This window comes from Silene latifolia, chromosome 6, assembly GCF_048544455.1.
Source record: "Silene latifolia isolate original U9 population chromosome 6, ASM4854445v1, whole genome shotgun sequence".
Classification (NCBI taxonomy): domain Eukaryota; kingdom Viridiplantae; phylum Streptophyta; class Magnoliopsida; order Caryophyllales; family Caryophyllaceae; genus Silene; species Silene latifolia.
Genome location: NC_133531.1, coordinates 89,474,791 through 89,487,242, shown reverse-complemented (window position 1 = coordinate 89,487,242; position 12,452 = coordinate 89,474,791). Strand labels below are relative to the sequence as shown.

The window sequence follows — 12,452 nt, the reverse complement described above, 5'->3', positions numbered from 1 at the left end:
TGGAGGAGGTCCCTTCAGCATCTCGGACCGTCCTCTTCGATCGCCACGAGTTTCAATTTGAACTAACGGAAAGAGAGTAGTTGGCATCCATGTATGCCCGAAATTTCTTCTTCCTCTTGACATTCCCATCGACATTGGCATCTCCATCACTTTGACTGGCCTTAACTGTACTTTGACCAATAGCAGCTCCAGCATCCACTCCATCTGTAACTGCAGCAAGGAAAACAAAAGAATGGTCCTCCTTTTTGCTCTCAGTCTGAGGCGGAGAAGTTACAATTGCAGCACAATATTCAATATTCTCAGTCGGAGTGTTTGTATCTGAGTCAACAGAGGATAGGGCATTGCAGGGTAGAACTTGCATGGGAGCCCTACGAGATTTAGACTGATTAAATATCAGCTCCTCGTCTCCTACCTGAAATGTAAGGGTCTTTCCCCCGACGTCAATTACTGCATGAGCAATAAATAAAAATGGTCACTCTAAAATGATAGGGGTATGAGTGTCCTCGGGTATGTCAAGAGCCACAAAGTCTACGGGAATGAAGAATCTCCTGATTTTGACAGGTATGTCCTCTATAACTCCTAGTGGCCGTGATATACTACGGTCGGCCATCTGAACAGTCATATTAGTGCAGTTAAACTTGATCAAACCAAGTCTCTTAGCGAGAGACAGAGGTAAGACGCTCACGCTAGCACCTAGATCGCATAGCGCATTATCAATCAAATGGGTCCCTATATGACAAGGAATTGAAAAGCTACCCGGGTCTGTTTGTTTGGGTGGCAACTTATTCTGAACTAAGGCAGTCCCTACTTCAGTTAAATCTACCGTTTCATGGTCATTTATATGCCTCTTACGCGATAAAATTTCTTTCATGAATTTCATGTAAGAGGTACCTGAGTAAGCAATTCGGCGAAGGGAACATTGACGTGAAGGCTTTTCAGGAGCTCAACAAATTTCCCGAACTATTGGTTGGCCTTGTTGTTCTGCAATCACCTTGGAAAGGGCACTGTGATAGGAATTTCGAGCCCTTTATTCCTTTCTTCCAATGTCTCGATAGGTTCAAACTCATTTCTGCTCGATCGATCTCTTTTACCTCTCGATCGAGGTCTTTCAGCAGCTTTTTCACTCGATCGAGCACTTTCAGCTGCTCGATCGAGTCCTTCATTATTAGCATTGTTCGATCAAGGCACAATTTCACTCGATCGAACACTTTCCCCAGAATTTTCACTCGATCGAGCTGTTTCAGCCTCTCGATCGAATCCTTGAATATCCACTTTACTCGATCGACCCATAATTCCACTCGATCGAGCATTATCTTCAGCAATTCTACTCGATCGACCACCAGAAATCAGTCGATCGAGTATTTTCTTTGGATTAAGCACGTTTTCAGCAATGGACGACAGTTTATCGTCAGCAACGACATCCTCTGGATCTGATATGTCCTCAACAGTTGACAATTTGGGTCCTTCATAAGAAAGACCACTTCACAAGTTAATCAAATTTATCGTCTCATGTGGATTCTTCTCAGATTGAGATGGTAAATGACCCGACTTTCTCGTGGACTGGCTAGCGGCGAGTTGGGCAACTTGGGTCTCGAGTGACTTAATTGATGCTTCTTTTTGTTGGTCACTCATCTGCATCTTCTTAGTCAATGATTGGATCATCGACTTCAACTCAGCTAACTCACTAACTCCATAAGAAGAAGCTCCTTGATGTGGCGGTGGAAAGGATGGAGGCTTTTGAAAGCCTTGTTTAGCCTTATGAGGAGGAACATAGGCTTGTTGCTGCTGCGGAGGAGTAGGATTGAGCACATTCTGACTGGTCCATCTCAAATTGGGATGGAGTCCACTTTGATTATTGAAATAGGAACCTCCTCTTTGCCTATATTGCTAAAAGGCAAGGACTTGCTCCTTCTCTGTCAGACAGTCAACGGCATTGTGACCGTTATTACTCCTACATCTCTCACAAGTAACGGCTTCTTGTTTAGTCAACAAGTGAACCGTCTGTTGATCACCAGCAGCTTGCAATTCTAACTTATCAAAACGGGCATTCATGGCTTCCAGCTGAGCCACAACTGCGTTATCAACTGAATGAACTGTCTGAATGCCATCTCTCAGGTTCCCGTACTCAGCACAATGGGTAGCCATCTCCTTAATGATACCTCATCCCTTATCATCGTCATTGTTCTTCTGAAATCGCCCATTAGATGAGGCGTCAAGTATAGCACGGTGGTCATCATACAACCCATTGTAGAACTGGTTGCACAAAAACCACTGATCAAAACCATGGTGAGGAAGAGACCGCACCAACTTCTTGAAACGACACCAAGCTTCGTAAAAATTCTCATCAGGTGCCTGCTTGAAACTAGTAATTTTTCCTCTCAGCTAATTGGTACGTTGTGGAGGAAAATACCTTTTATAAAAGGCAAGGGCTAAAGTCTCCCAGTTGGTGATACCGGCTGCGGTACGATCAAGATCAGTGAGCCACTCACGGACTCCGTCGGTCAGTGAAAAAGGAAACAAGACTTCTTTTATTTTATCCTGGGTCACTCCCTTAGTAGCGGGAAAGGTAGAGCAATAGTCAGTAAAGACCTCCATATGTTTTCGCGGATCTTCACCCGCCACACCCCGAAACAGGTTTTGTTCGACTAAATTGATGTAGGACGGTCTAATGTCGGAAGTATTACCATCCTCGATCGCAAGTTTGAAACCTTTAGGGATCGAAACAGTTGTGGGCTCTGAGTGACTCGCAATGTTAGGCATCTTTACTGGCTTGATAGCAGAAACAGAGTTGTCTTCTTCACAAGACGGATCTTCTGCAAACAGAAAGTGTTATAGCTCGGGTTCAAAAGTACTCAAGTCTTCCTTTTGAATCTTTCTTTGCAGTCTGAGTCTATGCCGAAAGGATATCTCTGGCTAAGGATCAGCAGGAACTAATTCTGACCTGTTGGACCTGGGCATACACAACACTGAAAGAAATAAGTGAGAATTGTCTCAAGGAATAAAAATTCCCTGAGACGAATAAAGATAAACGAAACACAACAGACACACAAGGCTATTGCCTCCCCGGCAACGGCGCCAAAATTTGATACGGTCGTTTCTGTACCAAAAATAAATACCTAAATATAATAACGGAAGCTAGTGATAAGTAGGGTCGATCTCCACAGGGAGGCAAGATATCTATCTGTAGTCCGTCTATCTAGGTCACAAATAGGGGGTTTTTTATTTGATTTTCTAAACTAATGAAGGTTTAAGGGCAAGAGAAATAAAGTAAGAGCAGTAAAGCGAGAAAATGTGATAAAAGTGATCAAATAAAAGAGAGTATGTCAGGATTTCGGTTCACCATGGCAGCCTATCAACTCAATCATAAATAGCCTAGAAAATCTACAGTGAAAAGGGCAAGGGAAAGGTCCTTTCGGTCCGCTATCCACCCTAGACGAGTACTAACTTAACTTTCTCCCTCATTAGGTAGTCTACTGTTCATAGTAGGTCTGTTCTCCTCAATCTTTCGATCCAGGGGCGAATTTAACCGAATTAATGTTATTTAGAAGCATGCACTCAAGTAAATATGTGTTACTGTTATATTGCTATGGTGAAAAATTCTCACATGTAAATCATCTAGTCTATTCACTACATCATCACAATTCTACTATGGATCCCCTAATCCTAACATAGAGAAATTAGCTACTCATGTTATTAATGTAATTAACAGTATTAACAAAAGGCATGCTAATGGAAAACATGATTAAGGAATAACAATCAAGCATAAATTAGACAAAGGCAAGAGTAATAATAAGAGAACAAGAAATTAAAGTAAATAGAGTATTGAGATTAAGGAGAAAGGAATGATTACAATCTAATAGAATCCGGCGTAAAGAACAATCCACCAAAGTAAGAGCAAAGTTCAGAGATTAAGCAGAAAGTAAGAAGTTATTAAGAGTATCAAAGATGTTTTATGACCTAATTACGACTCCCTTATATAAGGGAGCGAAAATTAACATAATTAAACCTATCACGGATTACTAAAACCCATGTAACACAGCAAGCTACTCGATCGAGCACTTTCAGAATACTCGATCGAGGTCTTCTCCAGCAAATCTTCTCGATCGAGCACTTTAGGCTCTCGATCGAGTAACTCCATAAAAGCACATTTCGATCGAGTATAATAACCACTCGATCGAACTCCAAAGTCTGCCAAAACACTCGATCGATCTCCAGAACATCTCGATCGAGTATTTTTCACTGAGATCAGCCTTCAACTCGTAATGACAGCTTCTTTTGACCACCCTTCACACATTCCGAGGTACGACCTTTGCTCTAAGATCTCCGTCTCCTTACAATGCATGCTAAATGGGACGAATAAGGGACGATTCCGCTACTTTTGGGTCCATTTCTGTAATTAAGACAAAACAAACCAAAGTAACCAATTCGGGGCATTTTGCAATACAAAACGATACAAAAAGGCATAGAAATGCGTGCATTAAGAGGCTAAAAAGTCTATATAAATTGCACGAATCAGGGTATATAAATACTGTATTTTATGCAACATAATTTATATATATATATATATATATATATATATATATATATATATATATATATATATATATATATATATATATATATATATATATATATATATATATATATATATATATATATATATATATATATATATATATATATATATATATATATATATATATATATTCTGAAATTATACTAATTTTAATCATATTCATTTCTACTACACAGCTACAAACAATGGCTAGGTTGATACTCAGAATACTGGAAACGGGGGATAAGCCATCAGAAAAAGAGTTGGTTATGGTTCGGCAAGTCATAAAGGAAGCAGGGGAGAAGAAGAAAAAAGCGGGCATGCAAAGTGAGAAAGACATGGCAAAGGATCAAGATGGGGGAGATGAAGAGGAAGCCATAAAGGCAGGGGAGAAGGGCGTGGAGGTGGAAGCCGAAGACACGTTATTATCATCTTCAATTCCGGGTTTTGACGAGGTATTAGCTACTACGACTAGTTTATAATTGCTGTATATATACTAATTAATTAAATTTATTATTTAAAGTAGTGCATGTATATATACTAATTAATTAAAAATGTGAAGGTCGTTTGCAAGAAGCCTTGTGTTCTTTACTACCAAACCTCTACAGTGGCATCGGGCAGAATTGTTGTTGCTAGGGGAGTTGAGGTTGAAGGCATTGCCCACCGTGAGGGATGGAGGGAAGTGGAAGTGACCGAGTTATATCAGGAGAATTATGGTATTCTAATAGTACCATGTAGTGAAAATTGGCTTTTGCAAGATGCTGTGGGTTCTATTCTGCAATGGCCTGAAGAATTCATTACTGTTGACATCTCCGGGGTAGTTATGCTAAAGCGAACGCATTTTATATAATGAACGCCTTTAAATTTATATGGGTAACCTTATCTAACATATAGTAAGTATTTGGATTTTTTACATTTTCAGGAGTTACACGAAGCCATTATGGCTTAAATTAGGACTACTACGTCAACACCCAAAGTCACTGATTCGACTGCCTCTCCACCCAAAATTCAAAAGGTAGTGAAAATTTGAAAAATAGATTGTGAGTTTTTCCTTTTTTTTTGGTTATTTAAATTATATATGACGTCTCGTGTAATGTATATATTTTTTTTTTCTAAATTGTAGACCGGGGTTAAATCTACTCTTGCTGCACACAACGTTGGTGTTCCTCTTAAAGCTAAATATCAGACCGATGATTATAAGGAAAAATTGAGTACTCCAGCGTTCGTAGCTTTGCACCAGTTGGCTGAAAGGAAGCTAGCTGTCGGGGAAGTACTCATGATTGACATCGAAGAGGATGTTATGGGTTTCGGTTTCACTATTTATATGGATGGGGAATCATTGTGTCAGTTTCTCGTCCTTGACGAGTTAGATGCTATGCACACTGGAATTTAGATGAAGTAAATTTTTTATTTAAAACTTGGCATTTGGTTTTACGAATTGTGATGTTTATTTAAATCATCAATGAAAATAACATTCTTCGTTCCATTTGACGTAATAGGTAATTGTGTACACACATGGCTGAGTGGAACTATGTTTCTCATGACTACGGATTCGTGTCACCTGAATTGTTCTCTCATAAGTCCTTTGGATACACATACAGAGAGTACAACGAGAGAATTGTTGAATGGTTGATGACGCCCAAAAGCCTATGGTTTGCCCCATACAATGAGAATCGGTATATATAGTAGTTTATTATAATGAATCACGATTCTAATCATTTATTAACACGCTTACATGCATGCAATGTATATTAACTAACAGTTCAATTTTCAATCTTTGATAGCAAGCATTGGCTGCTAACAGCAATCAGTGTGCAAAAAGGCATAATGTACTGGATTGACTCTTGCGGACATAGTCCCACTGAGAGATTTGTAAAGATGATGACTGAGTAAGTTTACAACCTTACATTATAATGTCAATTGTTATTGTATGACCTTTAAAGACTATGATCCTTTTAATGTCCCATCAGTATTACTGAGCCAAATGCTAATTATAATTTCTTGTATATATTTATGAATTAGTGTGTTTCAAATAATTGGAGCATCAAGTCCAACTTTTGTCACGATAAAAGTAAGTGTATTCTTAATAATTACTCCTCTCATTTAATTTATGTTTATGCTAGAGGTTGATCTAATTTAGCTTATTTGTATGTGATTTACATAATAGTCTCCTGTATAACAACCAGGCAGCAACGACTGCGTCTTTTTCTGTTGTCGGTCCATGTGGGAGATTATGACCCGAAAGTATATCGACATACCCTCACCGGTTAGTGTATTTTAATAACTATTTCAAATGTAACTTGGGTTTAATTTTGTGTAAGATTTCACTTATTCTATCTATTTTGATTTAAGTATATTTTGATTTGTAGTTCCCACCTTCAATCAACAACAAAGACCCAACCTATTCGAAGGAAGACCTCGCCGACATGAGAAATAAGTGGGCCACTTATTTTCTTTCATTACCGGAGTGTCAATAGTTCGCTCATTATGAATGTGTGTATATAGAGCCATGTGTATTTAGTTTTGGACACCCTGTTTATAATATTTTGATGCTGGGTTGAATAGATCAATCTGTGTAATCTTCTGATGTTGCAGGATTGAAATTTTGCAATGCGCAGCTGCTGAAATGGTATTTTGCAGTAGCATTTCAGCGGAACCTGCTACTGCAAAATTTAGCATTTCAGCAGCTGCTGGAACCTGCTAAAACAATTTTTTTAAAAAAATATTTATAAATTCGATAACGGTTAAAAATAAAACTGTTATCAATAAATCTATTGAAAACGGTCGCATTTAAATAGAAACCCGTTGACATATTCATCCATAATATAACGATTTAAAAATCACAAACCGTTGGCGAATTCATGACATTTAAAACGGTTTAATAAGCATAAACCGTTGTCATATTTACTATTTTACAACGGTTGTGTTTCAGTAAAACCGTTGTCATAGGTTTTCGTAGAGCATTCAGACTAATACTACCACGGTTCAATATTATAGACAACGGTTTTTGAACCGTTCTTAATATTGTATTACGGTTATCTGAACCCGTTATTTACATTTCATAACGGTTCCGCCTTTTAAACAACCGTGGTCACGAAATAACAACGGTCGATGTAATAACGGCTTCGTATTTTGTATTACATTGGTATATCACCTTATCTAACCGTTGTTGCACCGATTATTTGGCATAATGAATAAACGGTAGCCAAGGAGTTATAACTCCACAAGGTACTCTTGACTAGGCCTTAGTCCATGGGTCAAAAGATACTAGTATGACACATCCTAGGGTGTCTTGAGGGTATTCTAGCAAACAAAGTTTCAAGGAGAAAAATTATCTACAAGGGCCTTATATACACTTGTCAAGCTTCCTAAATAGGCATTTTCACAAAATTTTCTAACCATGCAACTACATATCATGATGCAACTAACATATATACAACTCTAATGCATGTGCTTCTATCAACTATTATACCATATAAAATAAATGCAACTCCTAACAACACATAGGTACACAAACTGTAACAACAAAATACACCACATCCTCCTTGACATGTAAGCCCATCCTCCTCATAAATAATGAAAAGAAATGGAAGAGAAATATGGATTAGAACGATCATACCAAGCGGTCTTCACATTCCTTTGCGAATGCCTCAAATGTAGTGTTGTATCTATATGAGAAGAGAACAAAAACACAAGTATATACAATTCTACACTACTAAATTAAAGAACATGGTTTTTGAAATTTTCAAATTTTTATGGATTTTGTTTTCATGAAATTAAAGAACATATTTTTGGGATTTTTCGAAATTTTTCAATTTTTTTGTATTTTGAATATAAATTCCCATCTCCCACTTTATTTTGGACATTGTCTTCAATGTACATGTAGGAGTAGGAATGAAAAAGAAATACATGTTTTTAGATTTTTTAAAGTTTTATGGAAATGAAGTACAAGTGCAATGATATCATATGAATGAATGCATGCTCTAACTAAATGCAATTCTATATGACATATATAACAAATGAATGCAATCTAAACTACACTAGATGATGCATGCTCTAAGTAAATGTTTAGGTCACCTATGATCAAACCTCCCCAAACCGATTTAAGCACTATTTCTAGTGTAGAAAGGAATAAGTTTGGTCATTAGTGGCTATGCATGAATGCAACTAACTACAAGCAACATGTAAGATATATTACAATGCAAACTATACTATATAAACTAACTAATGTAATATGAAATATTTCACAAATGCAAGCTAAATGTATATGTATATAACTAAATGCAAGTGTAATGCAAAGTTAAAGGATATGATATCTTACAAATGGTGGTTTGAGGGAGGACTCCACCAAACTCATTTCATGTTGCCATGTTTATTGATATTGTCCATGTTGCTCAATGCTCTCAATAAACGGTCAAAGGCTTGGGCACAATCCTCAAATAAGCAAAGATAGAACCACGGCCACTTCAAAATGGAATAGAGCCAATCCTCCACAAGGGGCTTTTCATTGAAATTTCTCCCCTTCACCTTGGCCTTTTCATCATAGCCTTTTTGGCTCTCCAAATTAGCAAGCTTAAAATTCTCGTCATCGGGAGGCTTCCATTCTCTCCCGTCTCCCTCAAATATGGTGATGATGATAGCATTTGGATTTATCAATCCTTCAAGAATAGGAGGATTCTCATAGTATTGATGACGGGGTACCGTAGGAATTGAGATTGTGGGTGCCAAGTCTCCACAAGTAAGCTCATTCATAGCTTTGCTCTTGAGCTTCTCCACCAAGTACCTTTTATATAATAATTTGAGCTTTTGGAGAAGGTTTACCATATCATCTCCAACAATTGTAGGTTCCATGGTGGGTACGAAAAGGTCTTCATGGTCAATATGAAAGAGGCATTCATCTTCTTCATGGAAGCATACCTCAAACTTCTCAAGGATGGGCTCCTCAAGTGAGGCAATATCATAACTCCTTTCCTCTTATACATTCCATAAGTCATTGCAAGACACATATTCCGCATAAGCTTCTTCCATAGGCTTTTCATCATCGCTATCTCCATATAAATCATAAATGGGGGCTTTACTCCTCCTCATCAACTCTTTCTCTAACACCTCAACATCCACATCAAATGACACACCCTCATACTCACAAAGGCTAAGAGTACTTGGCTTACTCAACCTCATATCTTCTTCATCAAATACCACACTTTCATACTCACAAGAGCTCAAAGAGATTGGCTCTTCCCACTTCACATCTTCTTCACCAAAGGTCATTACCTCAAATTCACATTCATGGTCAATGCTCAAGAATTCGGGAGGAGTGGTTTCTTGGGTTGCCTTTATTTGGGCAATTCGAATTTCCAACTACTCACCTTGGGTAACAATGCCTTGAAGAACATTGTCCCTATTTTGGCTTTCCTCTATCATTTGTTTGAAGAAGTTTTGTTGATCTCCCATAATTTGGAGAATCACATTTTGAATGGGCTCATCTTCTTATTGTGGGTGGGTGTGAAAATGGTCATATTGTGGCATTTGGAATTGGTTGTAAAGTGGGTATTGGGAGGGTGGTTGTTGTGGATATTGGATGTGGTGATTTTGGTGGGGAAAGTTGGGGTAGTAGTTAGGACTTTCATTGTATGAGTTGTAAGGTAGGTTTGTGTTGACTTGCTCCTCAAACTTCCCATACCCATTGTAGTCATACTCAAAACATCCACTACATACTCCATGTACCAAGCCTTGGGCCATCATCATAGCTAAGACAAGGAAACAACTACAAGAACAGAAACTACAATAAAATGGTAAGAACGAACCTTGAGGAACAAGTTCCTAAAGGTTTAAGCACAAGAAACGAAATTCCCAAGGAACCAAGGCTCCTCAAGAAGAAACACAACTAAAACTAGACAAAAGAACGATTCAAATACACAACACCGTCCCCGCCAACGGCACCATATTGATGGAGCGGGTCGTTGTCCGCCATCAAACACATTTATACCTAACTACTAGCATAACAAGCAAGTCGGGGTCGATCCATGTGACGGGGGTACTCAAATTGTTCAATCTATTTGTAGTTGTGCTAAGGGTTGTAACAATTGAAATGGGTTGATGATTCTACACTAATAAAAGCAATGGAAGTAAAACAACCAATAATGCAAATAAAGATGTAAACAAATAATAAAGGATACTAGGATGTCATGGGATCATAGGGGAATCATGGTAAGATAGCATAAATAAGTTATATAGATGCAAGCAATTTATTATTGTTGAAATTGAGTTAGTTCATGTCTTATAATTCATAAGAAAATTTGGGTCCTGGAGCCGAGTCATTTGTGACTTTACAACACCTACAAGTCGACTTAATTCTTCCTATTAAACTACATACATGATAAACCAAATCCTAGGAAAACTTACGTCTCGGATCCGAGTCGATTAAGACTTTACAACACCTACAAGTCGACTTGGGTTATCCCTATTCAACTCTATGCAAGGTCTAACAAGGCTTGAGTTGGTTATATCTTACAAGCCTTGTTGAATAGATAAGAGATGGGTAAAAAATGCAAGGTTTCATAGTCTAACATTTCATCAAACATGATATGTGCATAAGTTGAAGAACAATAAGCAAGCGTTCATATGAACTCATTAAGCATAAATCTATCCCATGATTAACTCCCCTAATCCCCCACTAATCCTAGTTAAGTAACTACTCACTTATTATCATGGAAAACATGTCATCAATGGTGTCAATCATCACAACAAGTATAAACATGATAAAAGAGTGAAGAAATAAGCAATAAAGAGTAAAGAGTAAAGGAATTATACCAAACTTAAGATGAACAAATAGAAAGGAAAGAATAATAGAAGAAAACTTGATTGATTGATGAAGAGTTGTCAATTCTCCAATAATAAACCCAATAATCTTCAATTAATAAACTTGAACAATGATTAAGGAAAGATTAATATGTAATTTTTGTGGAATGATTGAGATTAATCTATTCTAATCTACTCCTAATGAAGGTTTAATCTAATCTAAAGAAGCTTAATCTAATCTAAGGGAACTTGCTTCCATTGATTATTACAAATGGAGTATATATAGTGGTACATCATTAGGTTAAGCAAGGGTAGATTAGTAAATAACAATGCTAAGTGTTGAGTAGAGCTTTGCAAGTCCTGAGGGAAATGCGCGGATCCTAGGTCTGGGATGCTCATCCTGAGCTCGGGATGCGCGGATCCTCAGACACTACCTTCTGAAATGGCAAAGCAGATCGGGACGGGCGGATTGAGTTTCGGGACGCGCGGATCCTGGGACAGCTTGTCTATTTGAGCTCGGATCGTAAAACGGACGTCATTTCCTTATCCGGACTCCTATTGGAGTGATTCAAAAGCCTAGACCACTTGATTTTTCAACGCCTTTTTACCTAGAATACTTTAAGAGCCAAAAAAGCAATTTTTGGTTTGGTTCCGAGCAATTTCTTCTTATAATGGCTTCCTTCTCGTCATCCTTGCTTTTAAGCCTATGATCTTTCTATATACTCTTTATTCCTACATCCTTGGTCATCATTCTTGCCTCCTCTTCATACTAGTCCATCCAAGATCGTCAACAAGCTTCCGAATATGTGCGAGAGACGGGAATTCCGCCTCATTATCTTCTTTCCTACAAGACATATACAATGCAATAGGAAAGCAAAATAGGAAGGAATTGACGGATAAAATGGTCATGAAATGCTATATTAGTATGCAAAATGGGTTCAATTAGGGGACTAATGTGTGAAATTAAGAGTCACATTAGTGGTAGTATAGATGTTGTTTGTAAAGTTGCCTCCGAATCATCAGGTGGAACGCCTACGGTGTACATCGTGACCTTGTTGTAGTGATTAATTGAGTAATGATGTTGTTATTATTCCTTGAC

The 12,452-nt window shown here is 37.9% G+C and overlaps 1 non-coding gene across 1 annotated transcript; it reads left to right on the top strand.

Annotated features, from left to right (window-relative positions):
• The first annotated feature begins 2,278 nt into the window (after positions 1–2,278).
• On the top strand, positions 2,279–2,384 carry LOC141588987 (small nucleolar RNA R71). Its single transcript, XR_012519949.1, has one exon. It is a non-coding gene; the product is annotated as a small nucleolar RNA R71 (small nucleolar RNA).
• Positions 2,385–12,452: the final 10,068 nt, after the last annotated feature.